Raw genomic sequence first — 17,610 nt, forward strand, 5'->3', positions numbered from 1 at the left:
GACAGGACTGTCCCAGTCCTACAAATAGGCATCCTCACTGGTACCTTGCCTTCCTCTTGTAAAAAAAAATAACACCACAGTGATCACTGACCCCGTATTCTGTCGCAGGAGCTCTTGTGTATCTCAGTTAACTTTTACATTGTGAATGCGTATGACTATCTCTCCATTTCAGAGAGGAAGAAACCGAGGCTCAAAGAATTGAAGTCCTTTGGCCCAAGTTATACAGCGCTAAGTGGCCCGCCTAACTAGGAAGCCAAGTTCTTCGCACTAGCCTCAGCACGCCGCAGGCCACAGTGACCTCGTTCAAAGTATCTTTCCATCTCCTGCCCTGCCCTGCCCTCTGGTCCAGGGCTCTCCGTGCAGCTGACCGGGAAAAGGGCAGGGCCCACAGACTTCCTTCTGGCCAGGCTGTCCCCCTTCCCCTCCCCCAATCCGGGGCAGACCTCTTCACTGTTCCCGAGGGCCCCCAGGACCAGGAGATCCTTCAGTCCCTCCCCTGAACACACGAGTGCTCTTCTGAGCAACAAGACCCAGCAGGTTTGCCCCTGCAGCCCGTTCCTTTCTTGAGGGGTGAGGGTTTTGATGACTGAGACCTTGGATGGTGAGGCGCGTGCACAGCATCCCACAACAGCTAAGGCAGAACTCGGCCTCCAGACCCACAAAGTTCAGGTCCAGGTCCGTCCAGGCCCAGCTCCACAACACACATGGCCCTACACAGAGGAATAAAAGCTCCAAAACACACCCCTACACAAACAAACTTGATAATAAAACAACTGTTGGCAAACACAAAGCACTATCAAAATACGAAAACCATAAAACAAACTCTCAGATCTTCCAACATTTTGGGGGGGAGGGGGGAGGGTAAGTGTGTGTTTATTTCTCGATTACTGTATATTCCTCAAATTAATTTAATTCATAAGACCCAAATTATGGAACAGAGGATAAACAGTAAATTTCACAATCAAGACACATACTCCTGATAAGAACATTGCTACAAGCTCATCTTTTCCGAAGCATTCCTCCTATCCGGGGAACTACTGGGTTCTAGAAACTCTCCGAATTAACACTGCTAGTTGTTTTAGTTCAAGTTTCCTGCTTGCTGGTCGAAAACCGGGTTGGTATCTGCTTTCTCAGGCACCCACCCTCCAGACAAAGTACCAGCCAGTTACCTATACTCCGGCTCTATGGCACTTAAGCTTATTTCCAAAACACTACTTTTCATCCCACGTTTTCCTGGCCTTTCCCAAAATAAAATCATTCGCAGTGGCATGTGATGGAAGGCCTAGCACCCACTCGGCTTCAGGAAAGGTGCAGAGGCTGGCCAAGGAGGGACCTGACCGTACTCTGAGAACCAGGTTTCTTCCAACCGGGGTCAGCCTGCCGCCCAGCAGCTGTGTGACCTTGGGCACGTAGGTCAACCTCCCTGAGCCTCAGTTTCCTCAACGGCAAAGCAGGAATCCTAACCTCCCCCCGCCCCTCCCCGGGAAGATTTTCATACAAGTCCTCGGCGCAGAGCAGGGACCACCCGCCCTCGCTGGACAGAGCTGGTCCCGCCGTCTCGGCATCCCCGGTCGCCCCCTGGGTCCGCCTGGCCCCCAAGGTCAGCCCCGCTGGCGCTCAGAGAGGGAAGGCCCGAGGGATGCTCGCGAGGCCGCCGGGCCCCAGGGCCTGTTTCTCCGCCTCCCTGCCGGAGCCACTTGCCCGGAAAGGACCGCGAGGACAGAGATCGGTCCTCCGGCATCGGGTCGGCCGGTCGCCCGGCCCGCTCCAGCATCGCCACGTGCCCCTCGCCCCGGGCCGCGCCCCGCCCCGGCCGGCCAAGCGCAGCCCAGCCCGGGCCGGCTGAGGCTGCAGCACCTACCTCGGTGGCCGCCGCTCGACCCGGGATATGCCGGGAAGACTGCCCGGGCGGCTGGCGGCACGGAGGCAGCTCCTGGCCGGGCGGCGCCGCGCGCGTGGCCGCCTTTGTATGCAAACACCCGGGCGCCGCGCGCTCCGGTCGGCGCGGCTCCGCCCCGGGGGCGGGGCGAGCGGGCGTGGGCGGGGCGAGCGGGTGGGGCGGGGAGAGGGGCCTCGGGAGGGACGGGCCCCTGGGCCGCTTTCAGGGCCCGCCCGGCCACAGGAGGTGGAGGAACGCTCGGGTCCGCCAGCCTCTCCTTCATCGCCTACCTTAGCTTTTCTGTGGGCTTGGGGCCTTAGGCTATGTTTCTGATTTTCCTCCCCAAAGCCAAAGTCCTATATTTAATTCAACAGGCTAGATGGACATTTCCCGAAGCCTTGGAGCGCAGTGGGCGTACAAAATCAGCACTCGGGGCAGCCTGGTCAACTGCTCTCAGAAACCCCCGAGGGCCCGGCTGTCGCCTCGGCTTGACTCTTCCTAGCAGAGGGACTTGGGCGCGTGTCCCGTAACCCTTCTGAGCCCCAACCTTCGTAAAGTGGCAGCTGTGTTGGCATACTGCGCTTTATGCTCAGCGTCTCAACGTTGGTCCACCTTTCTCCTTTATCCGAATGACCAGCCCTCATGCTTCGTTTATTCACTGAGCAAGTACTCTTTCCACGGTCTGTTCCAGACACCAGGGAATGTGGCTTTGAACAAGAGAGACAGGTCCCTGACCCCATGGAGCTGCCATCCTCCAGCAGGGAGACAAGGCAAGGGACAAATTATGAACAAAACAATCTCTAATGGTGAAATGATTTAGAGCAGATGCTCAGAGGTTGTCACATTTGAACTGAAACCCAAATGGCAAGAAACACCCCAGTCCTACCAAGATAGGGGGAGGAGGCAGAGCTTTCTAGAGAGCAGAGGCAGCCAGTGTAAAGGTTCCAAGGCAGTCCTCTGCGGGTGGCTAGAGCCGTGGGGCAGCTGGAGGGGCAGCAGGGACCAAACCTTTGGGGTCTTGTAGGCCAAGGCAAGGAGTTCAGTTATTGCAAGAAGGGTTTTAAACCTGGGAATCGTATGACCTAATTTACATTTTTAAAAATCACTTCGCTGCTATATGTAAAATGGACTGTAGGGGACAGGAGTGAGAGAGAGCCGACAGACTGCCACCGCCGGTAACCAGGGGAGATGACGGTGGCCCAGTCGGATCGGGGTGAGGGTGGGGGTGGCCTTGAGAATTGGAAAGACTTCGGACATATTCCGGAGGTAACACCCATGGATTGGCTAATGGATGGATGGGGTTGGGGTGGCCCATGATGAGAGAAACGGAGGTAATTCAGGAGGGCAGTTTGGGCACTCTGAATTTGAGATGCTTTTCAGCCATCCCAGAGGAGCTGACGGCAAGGCATCTGGGTCTCATTGGAGCAGTCGCCTGGCTCTAGGTAGAAGTTTGGGGGTCATGTGCCTGGGGAGCTATGCCCAAGTGATGCATCTTCTGTCCAGCCCACCGTGTGTGATGCCCTCTACCTGGTCCTGGGGTAACTCCCATCTAGGCATCCCCTGTCCCCAGGAAAGCAGGCAACCCCCTCCCATGCTGGCATTTAGAGGAGGGGGCTACACAAGGGGATTCTCATTTACAGATGAGATTCCTCCCCCAGGTTATCAGAGACCAGAGCTTGGTGTGCATCGCTGCTGCCTGCAGATTGCAGGGCCCCGGAAGGAAGCGCTCTTGGGTTCTCCACCCCTCCCTTCCCTCCAGGGAGTGCCTGGCCTTGGGGCGGAGAAGCAAGTCTACCCTACTTGGAAAGGCTTTCTGGAAGCAAAGTCCAACTTCAGGGGCTTGAGTGAAGACTTTGTTTAAAATAAATCTTGAATTATTAAAATTTGGAGACCAGAGGTCTAAAAACGTAAGAAAATCAAGTCCAAAGCGCTCATTCTACGAATGACGAACTTGGAGGCAGAGTGGGGTTGAAGTTCACCCCAAGTCGGCACCTCAGGAAGCCTGTCCCCATCACTGCCACAACGTCTAAACAGGGCCAAACAGGGATTTTTTTTTCAAACAAGCAATGAGGAGAAAATACTAGATCACATTTCACTACTAGCTGAATGGGATTCGCCCAAGTCCTGGCCCCCTTCTGATCCTGCCCTGGCTGGAGTCCCCCTAAGAGGGCCCTCGCTGTGTTGTCAGCAACCAGGCGGTGACCTAGCTGTGACTCAGCCAGGAGAGCTGAGGTGATCCCCTTGGCCAATCCCAGGACCTGCCGCTTTCTGCCCCACTCGGAAGAGAAGAAGGAACCACAGGGCTGAGTAAACTTGCTCCAGCTGGCTGGAGGAGGAAGGAGGGATGAGTGACGCCAGGGCAAAGCAACACAAGCATCCTCAATTCTGAAGACCCACTTTCACAATCTGGAAGACGGGGAGCAGATCCTCAACACACAGTTCCACTTTCAGGGTGGAAAAGGTCATCATGTAAAATACGTGGCACGGTTGCCGACTTGAAAGATTTTTAACTTCTAGAACCCTGTACACGAAGGAGTGGTGATTCCCAGAAGGGTTTATTCAGTGCTTAGCCCCGCCGTGATAGAGAGAGCGCCCAGCTCATGCAGCTCTAGGACTGGGCAGCTGCTGGCCTCCCCCACTAGGAGGGACACCCGGAGCGCACCAGCATTGCTGAGGATGCGCAGGGCTAAAGAATTACAGCTCCTCAAGTGTCAGAACTTTTCTCTGCGTATAAAAGTGACGAAAGCAAGATAAGCCACCCTGTTCTAGCTGGAAACCTCCCCCTTTTTAGCCAGTGACAAGAACTCTCTTATTCTGGGAATTCTGGAGTTTTCCACATTAACTACCTACACAGCTGAAAGGGCTCTGCAAGAGGAAGGGGAGACAGGAGGGGTAAATTGCCCTCTTCACAGGAACCCCATGAAACGGTGTAGGCAGCTGTGCAATTGACTGGTCTCCTGACAGCTCTGGGCAGTGGCATCAGTGGTTAGCTCTCTAAATGCCCTGGACAGAAAGGATACCAAAGAAAACACAGTGAATTATTCCCCCGGAGGGCTGCACTTTACCTCTGGCGCCAATGACTTTGGAGTCCCAGGTAGGGAGGGTATCTCCATGGGATGCAAGGCCAGTCCTTGGCTGGGAGCCCCAGATAAGGTGACTTCAGAATGGGCACTCCCTTGCTCAGGACCTCAGGAATCAGGTGGGAGCCAGGGACCATCTGGTGCCACCTCACCCGCTCAGAGGACAGGGGACAGAGCAGCCTGGTGATGAATAAATGACAAGCAATAGGATATATTGGAGTATATGAGGAAGCCATTTGGTTTAAAACTAACTCGGCCTGATGCTGTTTTTCCAAAAGGCCTGATGTGGCTGGTTGAGCATGCATTGTACATCTGCTTTAAACATTTACAATGTCCCAAAGACAAGAATGATGCCCTTAAAGATAGGGATGTAGCTTCCCCCAATATTGGCCTTTCTTTAAGGATAAGCATCTCTTCCTAGAAACTAAGGATTAATTATTGACCCACTGTGCTCACCTTGTGACCACTGACCTTATGCCAGCAAAGCAATCTCTGACTATGTAGCAGGGACATTCCTATCATACGTGATGTATGCTTTTTGTTCCAAGACAGTATATGACCACTCTGTACACCCCTTTCTTTGGAATGCGCCCTTCCTTCGTGAAGGTACTCTCCCAGGCTATATAGTCCTTAGGGTCAGCTCACAATAAACTCACCCCAGTTTTGACTTATAGATGGATTGTGAGTTATTTGCATTGACACTGGAAATCCGTTAGAGATGAAGTGGGTCCCCCGGGTGCCTCTGGGTGGCTGACCAAAGCGAGCTTCGAGGGGGAAGAGGCGGGTATGAGAAGCCCCAGGTTCTACAGGAAGAGGAAGAGGAAGGAGGGTAAACCAGGAGGAACAAATGCCTGGAACCACAGCTCAGAGGGCCCACCCTCGAATTAGGGTGACGACCACAGATCAGGGCGAGGCATCCGAGGGGGCAGAAGAAGTCCCAGGGAGATCAAGGGGAGATGCTGACAGCTGGCCACAGTGGGATCTTAGAGGCCACGCTACCCCAGTACACCCTAACAGATACATTAGACAGCATCATGTGCCTTTCCTCGGCCACACAGTGAGCAGAGTCAAAGATTCATAGGAACCACATGCACCCAGTGCAGCAGCAAAGCAAGGAAACCCCCCAGGCTCAGGGCAGAGAGACAGGCAGCTCACCCCCAGGGCGGCACTATGACAGTGGGATGGGATGGTGCTGTCTGACTGGGAGAGCAGCCACCACCCATCCCCCGCTCACCTGAGCCTTCATTCAACACTCACTTGTTGAGTGTCCTCCCTGTTCCAGGCCCTGTACAGAGCACTGTGGGCTCCACTGGGGACCAGACCAGACATGGCATCTGTCCTCAGTGAGTATACAGTCGGTAATCACGGCCAATAGCACAAATACCCGTAAAAACTGTCACCCTGCTCAGCACCGCTACGCACGGAAGGGTTGAACACTACTACAGGATTCAATCTGCTGGACTCCCCAAGGAAGAGGATTCAGCTGAACTTGGTGGCCTGGGCAGGCACGGATCTGGGCTAAACTAGGCCAAGTGTGGAGGAGCAGAAGGCTGGAGGGGGAACAGCCATGCAGAGCAGTCTGCGTGTGCAGGGCTTTAAGGAAGACCCTGGCCGGCCTGTGTTGGAGTGAGGGGGGAGCACAGCCAGCCCCATCCCTGCCCAGCGCTGGCTCCCTGCCTGTGTCCCCTGTGCTCAAGAGGGGCGCTGTTTCTCCTCTGGCCAAACGGAGGAGATTCCTAATGAGCCAGGCTAGGACAAGAGAGATCTCTGCTGGGACTGACCTGGTTCCCGCTTCCTGGTCCACTTGCAGGCCTGCAGGATCCTGATCTCTATGAACCAGCCCACACGCCTTGGAAGTTCTGTCCCTTGGTGGATACTTCCTATCAGTATATCTGCGCTTAGCTTTATAGGATTCCTCCTTCTCCCCAGCTCCTCCCCAGCCTCACAGTGACAGCTGTCTCCTCCTTGCAGTCCCAGGACTGGTGGTCACACTATTTGGTGTGGCGTGAGCATTTGCCAATCAGAAGAGACACCAGGCACAGCACAGCAGGGTCCTCTTGGGTTATGGAGCAAGTTGGGAGGGGAAAGGAAGAGGACAGATGAGGTGGCAGGAATGAGGCCACTTAGGGAACTTGGACAGTAACTACTGACTAATATTTCTAAATTTCTAATATTTTAATCATTGGCAAGGCCATATTAGCGTATGCTAGATGAATTCACCCAAGAAGAAAACATATTTAGAATTCAACTTAGAAACACATCTGCTATGGATTGAACGTTCCCCTAAAATTTATATGTTGAGGGGCCAGCCCCGTGACCGAGTGGTTGTTTGCACGCTCCACTTCGGTGGCCCAGGGTTTCACCGGTTCGGATCCTGGGCGTGGACGTGGCACTGCTCATCAAGCCATGCTGAAGTGGCATCCCACATGCTACAACTAGAAGGGCCCACAACTAAAAATATACAACTATGTACTGTGTACTGGGGGGTTTTGGGGAGAAAAAGGAAAAATAAAATCTTTTAAAAAAAAAGTTCTATGTTGAAGGCCTAATTCCCAAGGTGATGGCATTTGGAGATGGGGAGCTAATTAGACTTAGATGAGGCCGTGAAGGTGGAGCCCCACCAGAAGTCTGGACCACAAAACTAAGCATAGTGATCCAACTTCTGACCTCAGTGAGGGAAGCTGGCTCCAGAACAAAATCGGGTTCCCGCAAAGACACTATGTAACCTGTTAAGTACTGTGAGCTCTGGGCCAGATCCAGGGTAACTGTTCACCCACTAGACTTTTCAGCCAGTAGACCTCTGCATCTAGTTAAGATGAGATCTATGATGCCAAGCGATATAATCCTTTGTCAGCTCTAAACAAACCATTAGGAAAGCAGAAAAGAACTGGATTTGCCAGCAAATTATAACATCTCTTGCCATGCAGAGCCTAAGTGCTGCTTACCTATGGCCATCCACATGGGCATCTGCTTGTTTCCTGGAGCCTAATTACAACCTCTTTCGTGTTGACCTGGAACCTGGGGTTGGTTGAGGAAAGTAATGCTACACACTGAGGACCTCAAGTCATCGATGTCATCATCTCTTGTTCCCAGAATAAATGAAAACATTCTCACCCACCCCTAACGTTCTAAAGCAGTGTTTCCTATGAAAACTTGTCACACATTAGAATCACCTTGGAAACTGTTAAAACTCTCCATGCCCAAATTACAGCCCACGTCAATGAACCACAGTCCTGGGGGTTGGACCGTGGCATCAGCCTATTGCAAAACTCCCCATGAGATTCCACTGTAGAGCCATGTTTAAGAACCAGTGTTCTGAGTCCACTTCCCCTCATCCCGTACCCTGGCCAGCCGCCATTCTCTCTCTCAAAGCCCACGCTCTCCTCTCCCAGGCCCCCATGCCGAGGGTCAACAGGTAATCTATATTTCTTCTAAATGTCCGTATAATGGAACCCACGCAAGCCAGCTCAAGTAAAGAGAGTGAGTGACTGTGTGTTTGTGTGTCTGCGTGTGAATGGAGCACGCTATATTAAAAGGAGGCAGGGATTCCAGAAATGGGCCTTGTACTATGGCGGCTTTCTCTCTGGCTCGCTCTCTTTCCACTTCGTTAGTGCTGCCCCCTTCCTCTCTCCCAGCCTGCTTCCTCCCAGATTCTCCTCCCTCATCAGTCTGGCCACACGCAGCTCATCAGGTACCTCTCCCCTTCTCGAGACCTTCCACTTCAGCTCCTCTAACTCCAAAATTTCAAAAGAGAAATGGTATTGACCGAGGTCGTCTTCGCAAGCTATAATACACAAGTCTTAAGCCATTGACATCCTTGGAATGGCTATCTTTGAGTCTCTAGTCCATCCCTAGTCCAGTGCTTCCCACTTCTCCTCACATCCCCTTTTCCTTTGCCTAGTTACCCGAGACACGGTGCTAAACATTGTAGCAGATCGAGCCATGAGCCAGACACCCGTGCCTTCCTTCAAGGCCTACTTAAATCTGTCAAATATCAACAGACTGGATACAAGTAAGTGCTGTAAGAGAGAGAGGAGTGCTATGGAAGAGCACGGAAGACAGGATCGACCTGATGGGAGGTGCCGTGGGGGAGTGGTTCCAAGCTGAGCTTTGATCCCAGCCTCACCTCTTGCTAGTCATGTGATCTAGGGGAAAGAACATTTGACCTGTCTAACGCTCAGTTTCTTTTTCTACTAAACTGGGGTGAAAATACCTGTTTCACAGGGTTATTTGGAGGAATAAATGGTCTAAAGCACTTAGTGCAATGTCTGGCACAATATGCATGGCCCGCTCTGATGAGTCCCATAACAACAACAATTACTATTATTATTATTATTATCTACTATGAACACTTAGGAGCCTGATAACGAATGTGGTGTCAGGTTTGGGGCTTCAGGATGGGGAAGACTTTTGACAGATGAAGTGTGTGGGGGGAGGTGTTTCAGGCTGAAGGAACAGCACGTGGAAAGGCATGATGAAGGGGAGTGGTGAAGTATCATCGCTGTGTGGCTTGGAATGTGAGGCCACTGCCTGGTTTGAATGCAAAAATAAATTTATATCCTTCTTCTCTCTTCCATAGTGAAGAATTAGCACAGGAAGGAACTAACCACTTAGGAAAATTAAAGTCAATTTCCCAGATTAATGCACTTGTTCCTTTGTACTTAGGAAAGCTAAATTAAATTTTCCTTTAACCCAAAGCGGAACTTTAATCTCACCCATAAGTAGAATGACATGCATCTCCAAGGAGCGTCAAAGACGACAGAGCAGCAGCATCCCCCTCCTTCAGCATCCTCGGGAACACTTTCTCAGTAACCCTCTGGCCCCTCTCTCCACCCCTCGTCCCTTTGGTCTTACAAAAGGAACTATTCAGTTGCAGTTCAACTGCTCCTTTCTGGTGGAAGGGTCAACGCAAATTAAGAAAAACTCAATCTTCCCGGGTGCAATAAGGGAAAAAGACTGCCTTCCCTCCCTTTGCTTAGAGCATCTGCTGTGCAACACTCATCATTATAAATTCTTTCTCTGCCCCTTTAAGATGTAAGTAAAGATTTTTAAAAGCTAAATAAGCTTTTGGGCACTGCGCAACTCAGAACTGTTTCATAGACCTGGAAGCCATCTCTTTGAAATGTAAACATCAAGGAAGATGGCGCCCTCATCTCCCAGTTTCCGTGGGAGGGTAGGCTCCTAACTTCAGCAGGGGCCATGCCTCGCTCCAAGGTTCAAAACGAGCTCCTGCTTCGGCAGTCCAGGGTTTGAGGGTTTGGATCCCAGGCATGGACCTACACACTACTCATCAAGCCGTGCTGTGGTGGCATCCCACAATAAACTAGAGGAAGACTGGCACAGATGTTAGCTCAGGGACAATCTTCCTCACACACACACAAAAAAACACCCAGCTCCTGTCGTAAATTTATTACCAGAAGTTCCCTTTTTTTTTTTTTAGATAAAGGCAATAAGCCAACACAGATGGCCACCCCATTACCAGGTGAACTAGGACTAACTGTGTGTGACAAATAGCACTGTCAAGTCCTCTTTCTTTAGGACTAGTTATTTAACTTGAGAACATGTATGTAATGAGTTGTATCAGCCTAGCTGTATAAGGTGCTGAGATTTCTTTCTCTCTTTGCAACCTGTTAGCAGATTGCCTGTGGTGTGCATCGCATTCTGGTTTAATGCTTATTTGACAATCCATCTTTTTTCTTTCTCTTCTCCCTTTGTGGAGAGATTTTCTCGGTTAGGAGGAGACTTCATTCTTTATGATATATCTCAACACCAGCCCTGCTGTCCTCAGGACATAGGCCTTCCCTGCCTACGGGTCAGTGAGCCAAGACAGGGAAGCCTGGAACGAGGGTGGTCACGGTTAACTCAAGAGAGAAGCTCTCCAAGCCTGATTCGGGTCACAGGTCAAGTTATCATTACTATCTTCCATCGCCCATCCTGTGCTTTTTCTCTCCAAGGCTGCTACTTAGCAGTCCAGAGGATCCATGGATAGAAAGCACAAATCCATGAACTTAATGTGGAAAAAATTGTATCTTATATTTACTAACTTCTAACTCAAATTTAGTAGGATTTCCTTCAATTATGAATGTAGGCAACAAAACACAATAGTGTTAACAGTACCTGTGACCAGCACCAACAAAAAAGCACAGATATTTTCACGCCACATGGAAGTTGTCGCAGATATTCCAAAGTATCATATACACTCATTAGCACTTAAAAATTATGGTTGTTATTAGATCTGCTGCTCAGGGACAGAAAAACTGAGGAATTCAGACTTTTGACAACCGAAGATGGAGAGCCTGCCTCCACTGGGGCTCAGTCGATACAACAGAGAATTTTTCCCTCCACCGCCCCACACCGTTGAGCTAACAAGAGCAGCAGGGTAACAGGAACAGCAGGGGAGGAAAGAGCATCGTGTGCACCTCTCCGAGGTACGGTGCAAAGGGAGGGTCTGAAGCTGAGAGGCAAGCAGACGTTTCTCTGACAAACCCACCCCCAGCCTAAAACACAAGGTGTTCCCACAGGAATTTGAAGGGTTTGGCGCACTGAGGGTAAAACCTCAAACCCAGCTTCCGCTTCGGTTATGTCAAACCCCCACACTAAAGGCCTACCAGGAGGAAAAGCAGGTCCGTTTCTAGAGATGAAAACAGTTTGTCAGTGTTTCTGCAGTTCTCCCAAGATGCCCAGCTTTCAAGAAAAAATTAGGAGGCAAATGAAAAGTCAAGAAGAAAAACAACACGCTTCCGAGAGACAGCAATAATTGGAACCAGACTCAGATATGACACAGATGTTGGAACTATCTGACGTGCACTTTTTAAAAACTATGATTAGTAGGTCAGAGTCTCTAATGCGTAAGGTATACAATAGGCAAGATGGGATGAGTAACTTCACCGCAGAGAAGGAAACTATAAGGATCAAATGAAGTGCTAGAAATGAAAGATACAGTCCCACAGATGAAGAACATCTCCCATGGGCTCGTCAGTAGACTCGACACTGAGGAAAGAATCACTGAAGCCGAAGGAAGATAATTAGGAATTACCTTACCTAAAGAGAAAAAAGAGGAAGCAAAAAAAAAGAACAGAACTTCTTAGAGCTGTGGGAATGGAATACGTGTAATGGAACCCCAGAAGGAGAAGAGAGTGAGACAGCAGGGCAGAAGAAATATTCAAAGAAATAATAGCCTAGAATTTTCTAAAATTAGTGACACCAAACCACAGATCTAAGCATCTCAAGAACACTAAGCAGTATAAATATTCACACACACACACATGCATGCACACAAGCATATTATATTTGAACTTCTGAAAATAAAAGCAAAGAGAGTCTCAAAGGCAGTCAGAGAAAAGAGAAATTATACAGAGGCACAAGGTAAGAATTATAACAGACTTTACACCAGAAACCATGCAAGAGAGCCAGAGAGTGAATATTGTGGACTTTGCGAGCCACATAGTCTTTTTTTTTTTTTTTTAGGAAGATTAGCCTTGAGCTAACATCTGCTGCCAATCCTCTTCTTTTTTTGCTGAGGAAGACTGGCCCTGAGCTAACATCCATGCCCATCTTCCTCTACTTTATATGTGGGACGCCTGTCACAGCATGGCTCTGACAAGCGGTGCATAGGTCTGCACCCGGGATCCAAACCCGTGAACCCCGGGCTGCCAAAGTGGAATGTGTGAACTTAACCCCTGTGCCACCGGGGCGGCCCCTCACATAGTCTTTGTTGCAACTAAGCCCTGACATTATAGCACAAAAGCAGCCGTGGACAATATGCAAACAAATGGACATGACTTTGTTCAATAAAAATTTGTTTATAAAAACAGGTGGTGGAGCAGATAGGGCCCATGTGCCATAGTTTATCAGCCCCTGGTCTAAAGCAAAAATAGTAGCAATGCTTCATGTATTAATAGCATATGTGGGAGTAAAAGCACAAAGGATGCGAGGGAAGACTTGGAAATAGACTGTGGTAAGGCCCTTACCCTACACATAAAGTGCTATCCTATTATTTTAAGGTAAATTCTAATTAAAGATGTAAATTGTAAGTATTTGGAAATCACTAAAAAAAATCAAAAGATATAAGTAATAACTCAATAAAGAGATAAAATGGAATCATAAAAATGTTCAGTTAACATAAGTGAAGGCAGAAAAAGAGAAAAAGTAACAAATAGCACAAAGAGAAAACAGCCAGTAAGATGGTGGATTTAAATCCAGCCGCACCAAAAATCACATTAAATAGACCAGCTAAAAGATAAGATTGTCAGATTGGATAAAGGAGCAAGACCTAGCTATATACTGTCCACAAGAACACCACCTTAAATATAAAGACGTGAAAATATGATGATGGGTACATGACTCATGCATTGGTCAAAACTCATAGAACTGTGCAATATAATATTACTGTGTGTAAATTTTAAAAATCGAACAGGATGTAGGAGTAAATATGGAATGCAGATGATGACACCTGACTGACTCTATTACAGATTAATCACACGCCACAGCACACTGCAGAGGATGGAGAAGAAAGGAACCGACCTAACTTTGGCAAAAAGTGTTTCAACTGGATCCTATAAAGCTAAAGACTACAAGAACTAGATACAAACGCTGTACTCCAGTTGATAGATTTGTTTCTCAAAGGGGCATGGGTAGCAATTTTTAAATTGCTTTATTTGGGTCCTAGGGTTGAAAATAGAAGTAAATAAATTGTAGATAGGAGGAGCAAGGTTTCTTGCTGTTGGAGAAAGAAGCTACAAATAAGTAAAGGGAGACAAGGCTAGAATACACCTTGTGGTCTGAATTGGAGTCAGATAGGAACTCATGCTTGTTATTTGATGGATGGATGGATGGGTAGATAGATGGATGGATAGATAGATAGATGGACAGACAGACAGACAAATGGATAAATGTAGAGGTGTGTCTATGCATGGGTTACTATACCTACGTAGATTTCTCTCTCTCCACTTAGAGGGACTAGAAGCAGTGACACCCCAGTAGCAATGAGCAGACAGGCACCCAGGTCTTGGTTTCTAAATAGCAATTTGCAATTTAAAAAACTAGATTTCATTGGAGAACTGGTGGATTCCAGGGCCAGAGCAGAGAAAAATACCAGGTCAACCTGGAGGATCTCGTAGTACCAGAAGTAAGGAAATGCCAAAAAAGAAAGAAAGAAAGGAAAGGAGGGAGGAAGGAAGGAAGGAACAAACAAATGAACAAAGAGAGAGAAAGAGAGACAGAAAGAAGATGGGGATACATGTTGAGAGAGCACAGGGGCTGACCTGAAAGAGCTCCCAACGGCCAAAGTTGGAATTTATCCGACAAAATAATATTATTGGATTACAACCTAAATAATTAAAAAGATCCATGACTCCATACTGATAGCAATAATAACTGAATAAAGAAATGAATTGTGAAGACACAACTCTTCCTTAAAGAAGAATTCCAATTAATAAATGTCGAAAGAATGAGGGAAATAGAAAATCAGCCTTCAAATGCCACAGTGGTAATTGCTGCAGGCAGGAGCACCGGTGGAAGGTAAGGTTAGGAGCAAAGGTGAAAGCAGAAGCAGAGTAGTTCTATGGTTTCTGACTATTTAGTCCTTACAAAGCGAATTTGCTTTACAGTGAAACATCCTGGCAGACACCACCTTGACCAGGTGACCAAGGTTAACAGCTCCAGCGATGCACAGCAACCCCACGTGCTGTAACCTTCTTGCAATAATATAAAACCTTCAGTCTAATCATGGAAAGACATCAGACAAACCCAAACTGAGGGACCTTCTAACAAAGGAACTAAGGAGGACTCTTCAAAAGTGTCAAGACCGTGAAAGACAAGGAGAGACTGAGAAACTGCCACAGACTGGAGAAGACTAAGGAGACAGGACAACTCGATGCCTTTGGCACTCCTGGATTAGATCCTGGAACAGAAAAAGTAATTAGTAGAAAAACTGGTGATATTTGAGTAAATTCTGCAGCTTAGTTAAAAAAAAAAAAGATAACTGGCTCAATATTGCCACAAATCCTTAGTATCAAATGATTAGTAAAGACCCAAAGGCCCAAGGAGTTTGGGAGAAGGAGCTGTGAGAGTTGTGGGTGCCAAAAGAGGCCCCAGGCTTCACTCAAGCAGACGGAGTGTGAGCCAGACCTTGAAGGATCATTGTTATGACAACCGGTGGAAATGAGTAGAGAAGAGATTGGGGCAGTGGAGGGGTAAAGGGGGTCAACAAGTTTATCAAAGGTTCGGCAGTGGGAAAGTCCAAGAGCTGACCAGGATTCACTATGCAGGGTATCCAAGAGAAAAGTTCCTTATGGGTTTGTTGAGGGGTTAAAATGGGAAAGCAGCCCAAGACCAACACATCATGCCATCAAATGGCAGCCTCAGGAGTGGGTACTTTATCCTGAAATGCCTAGAGAACCATTAAAAGCTGATAAGCAGGGAGTGAGATATTATGAAACCTCCGTTTTGTGAAAGTGAATCTGGTCATGGTGGGCAGGCCATAGAGAGTGGTGGGAAGGCTGGGCAGCAGAAGGCGACTGAGGCAGACAGCTTCTGTGATGGTCTAGATATCCAGTTATAGAGGGAGTCAAGCGATGATCAGGAATTGATTGCCATGGAGAACTGACGACGGGACAACACATTTCCAAATTTATCAGTTTTTAAGTCGCTGAAAAGGGATAGCTCCAGCAGTAACACCACCCATCACTGCCCAGGCTCAAGGTGGGACAGAGCCAGCATCTCTGCCGGCGTTGAGTCGTGACCCCACGCTGTGAAATGAGGGCACTCACAGCTTCCCCCACATTTAAGTCCTGCTTGGATGTAGGAAAACTGATTCTCCCTGTTGCCACATCATCCATTAAAGAAGGGCAAGAGATCCAGGGAGAAACAGTGATTCAGGGACTGCTCACATGTTTCCTGCCAGGGCCCCAGGTGGGTGTCTGTCAACGTGGGCTGGCTGCTTTGAGAAGGCTCTGACAGCCACCCTTTCCCAACTCCAAAACAAAACAAAGCAAATATGGACCATGGTTTACCGTTCTCAAAGAACTTCATGAGAAAGCAATCAATCACACTAAATAGAGGTATATAAGGATGTATATAAGCCTGTATAAAAGCCCAGAGCAAACCAGTTAACAGAAGGGAGAATTGAAACACCAAGAGCCTTGTTATAGGGCTTAGGTGTCCCCAGATTTCAGTCGCCGATTCCATTCTTCAGTGAGTTCTGTGCCTGAGAAGCCAGCACATGGGGAAGCTTGAAACCTCATGATGCTCCACCCCTCCCACCCCCACCGCCATTTACCTTAGCTGCTAGAAAAAAGCCTTGTCCCTCCCTTTTGGAGGGCATATTGGCAGGACCCCATTGAACTTCTATTAACTTCAGACAGAGGTGCCTGCTCATGGGAACGTTGGCATCCTGGTCGATTTTCCTCTTTCTCCTAGCTTTCTGGTTCTCAGCAGGCCAGGCCACCACTTCTTGGCTGTTGTTAGGATAAGCATGGCTGGCTCCCCTCCGGTCTTGCCTTTCTCTCTCTTTCCTCCTGGTCTTGCCCCTCAGCTCACCTCCTCCCCTCCCATTTTCTCTCCTTCTCCATCATCCTTTCATCGGTGCCACCTGCAAAGACTCCAGGAAAAGCTCATTGTTGGGTGGCAGGATTGTGACGACCCCACTGGGGTTATGACGTCAGCGTTTGGTGGCGCTCAGAGGAGGAGAGAGAGATGAGACGAGATGAGTGAGGACTAAGTAAGGCTGCTGTGTGGAGCTGGCTGAGACCAGCACTGGACTCAGAACAGGCCTGGTCAACAGTGGAGCCCAAAGAAAGCTTGGAGCCCAGCATGGCCGGATCCTTCCATGAAATCGGGTTTTTCTTTGCTGACTTCTGAATTCACGACAAGCTAACCAGAAGAGCCTGTAATTCACAGAGCTGCACTCCAACAAATTGAGAAAAACTTGAGGAAGGAAATTCCTGATGTGTTTTTTACAAAGCATGGCGTTATCTACTAAACGTACTATTAAGAGATTCCTGTAATAGACGTTATTGCAGAAAAAGCAGCAATTCCAAGAAATTTAAGCTATATGTGAACTCTTTGAAATGCCCAAGTCATAGGTAAAAACTAAATACTAGGCTCTTCTATAGTTTCTCCAGATCTTGTCAACCCTTGCTTACCAAAATTTGGGGCTAAAAAAATATTCGCTAGCTTCTTAAATCATGATTCTCACCTTCAAAAGTGTAACCCAGTGTACAATAGTCTACTGAGACCAGAGGGGGTGTTGCCGAGGCCAGCACGTTTAATGGGCCACAAGATTCCAGCTTCTGTGCCGCCCCTGCTAGCCTCAGGAGAATAAGATCCTGTAGCTGTGCATTTTCCCAACCCTGTGGTATTGGGCTGCACAGATACATGTCTGTTAGCCTGAAACAGAGCATGGAATTTTTACTGGTCCTGCATTCAGTGCCGGCCATCATACTTGACAGCCATAACGATGGCAGTAGACCTGTTTGGAAGGGAATGACTCAGCAGGAAGGGGGAGGCCAAAGCATGCTCTGAGTGTGATAATCAAAGCTGTTCAACCTGCGAAAGAAAACCCGGTGTGGGAGTGGGAGTGGGAGAAACGTGGCCTAATATCAAGGACTGACATGCCAGGACAAGATGACATTTGTCTGTAGATTCTAAAGG

The 17,610-nt window shown here is 48.6% G+C and overlaps 1 protein-coding gene across 6 annotated transcripts in view; it reads right to left on the minus strand.

The window, feature by feature from the left end:
- The window catches only part of LPIN1 (lipin 1), a 123,383-nt gene that overhangs the window by 68,254 nt on the left and 37,519 nt on the right, over positions 1-17,610 (minus strand). Inside the window, exon 1 of one of the 6 annotated variants that reach the window (XM_070512586.1) lies at positions 1,862-2,020. The exons of 4 other annotated variants lie outside the window; for them this stretch is intronic. The gene's annotated coding sequence lies outside the window, so the exon portion shown is untranslated. Of the gene's footprint in view, positions 1-1,861; positions 2,021-17,610 lie in introns of those variants that run through there. One more of the 6 variants, XM_070512587.1, reaches the window with a different exon arrangement.

This window comes from Equus asinus, chromosome 6, assembly GCF_041296235.1.
Source record: "Equus asinus isolate D_3611 breed Donkey chromosome 6, EquAss-T2T_v2, whole genome shotgun sequence".
In the NCBI taxonomy this organism is placed as follows: domain Eukaryota; kingdom Metazoa; phylum Chordata; class Mammalia; order Perissodactyla; family Equidae; genus Equus; species Equus asinus.